This window comes from Penaeus japonicus, unplaced genomic scaffold, assembly GCF_977035675.1.
Source record: "Penaeus japonicus unplaced genomic scaffold, GWHDUDI00000001_assembly GWHDUDI00000014, whole genome shotgun sequence".
Classification (NCBI taxonomy): domain Eukaryota; kingdom Metazoa; phylum Arthropoda; class Malacostraca; order Decapoda; family Penaeidae; genus Penaeus; species Penaeus japonicus.
Window position 1 is genome coordinate 11,224,842 of NW_028234416.1, and position 1,850 is coordinate 11,226,691.

A 1,850-nucleotide genomic window follows, 5' to 3' on the forward strand; every position below is an offset into this window, starting at 1 on the left:
CTTTTGTAAGTAGCCAATGATTCTCTCTGATGCTTTTCTTAGTTAGGCACCACACACACACACATGCCTTGGGCATCAACAGACCTTACTTCAGCCCTGTTGATTGGCTCTATTAATATTACTTACCATTTCATCGTCAGGGGGTCGTTACACATTTCCTTGGGTGAGGCAACCGATGTCTGAGAGGCCTTTACTGTTGATCTTTTTAACGACCGCCACTAGCCGTAACGATTTCAGATATGTTTTGGGGCTTTATGGGGTGGGTATTTGGACATATATATATAGTATGGTCAGTATTGAAACTCACCGGCTAATTGTTCAAATGTCCTATTTTCATGAGCATGATATACCCCAATGGGCGCTAATGCATTGAATCTCTTGCCACTACATAAACTGAACATTTTAAAAAGGAACATTTGTAATGAGGTAGTAATTGCTTAATTGCATCAGTTTAATCAAATGAGGTAGTAATTGCTTAATTGCATCAGTTTAATCAGTTTATTTAAACGGTGATATTCAATTTGCTATCAATGTGGCACATAACGCATCTAAGAGATATCCGTGTCGAATATTGAGAATATTGATCAGTCATTTCCAAACTTCCCTTACCTCTTAATGAGCTGTCTTTAGATATAGAAGAAAATGCCGCACGCGTGGATGAGACTCTGTCGCTCTGACACCCTTTTTTTAACGCAGACCAAAGAATGATTGACTACCCGGCTACCCTTCATCCTCTTCAAGGAGGGAAAGCAACCTCTGACTTGCCTAAGACCAACCTGACCTTGATAAGAACCTCAACGAATGACAGACATGTTCGACCTATTGATATCCCACCTGAGAATTCTGAATGAAAATCAGCCGCTTAATTAAGAATGTTAACCCTATTATCTTACAAGTAATACGTACTTGATGGTCAAGCGGGTTGCTATTTTGATTTTGTCCGGAAATGGCGAGGTAATCTCCTTGTTAAAAAAATAAAGATAAAAAAAATAATTAAGATCCAGCTGGGGCCGGATTCACTAACGCACTTACCATGATAAATACGCTGGTAACTACAATTATGATGGTAAAAAGACCGCATCGGTATTCACGAACAACTTACCATGATAGAATACAATGCTAAATTTACCAGTGGTTGGAGCACTGGTATGTCCACTGGCAACTACAGCGATGACTCTCTCATCTCGCTTTATCTCAGCAAAAAATCAACATTTAAGGCAACACTTTAGTTTGCATGTACACTTATTATGATCAGAGTGATGGCAACTGTTCATTTTCATATGAATATGACAAAAATCAATAAAATTCACAGGAAATAAGCGAGAAAAATGTTCATGCAGCTTCGTCATAGGCCTACAATAACTGAAAATAATACATGGAATTAATAATTTGACAAATTCAAACATTTTGTTTTAATAACATTCAGCTGAAAAACAGTAAACATATAAATATATAGATTATTTTTGTGTTTGCATTAATTTAGATACAATTATTCATAATCTTAGGGTTTGATTGGCATTTCTTTTTGGAAAACGTTGATACAAATAACACCACCATTGCGTGGAGCCATTGTTTCTTTTCTTTCGACTGCAATCTAAAAAAAAAAAAAAAAAAAAAAAAGTATGTTTTTGAAAACCATTACGTTATATATGATCCATAAGATCATGCAATAGAATATGCTTTCTAGGAAATTAATTTATATAGAAATAATTTAACACAGAAGAAATCTTTATCATTTCTTGAAACAAAAAAGTCTCGCTGTTGGATCAGGTTTTGTTTACATGTTACGGGATTGGTCAAAGGAGCCTAAAAAATTATGTAAGGCGCTCGCTGATTGGCGGAATCGATTT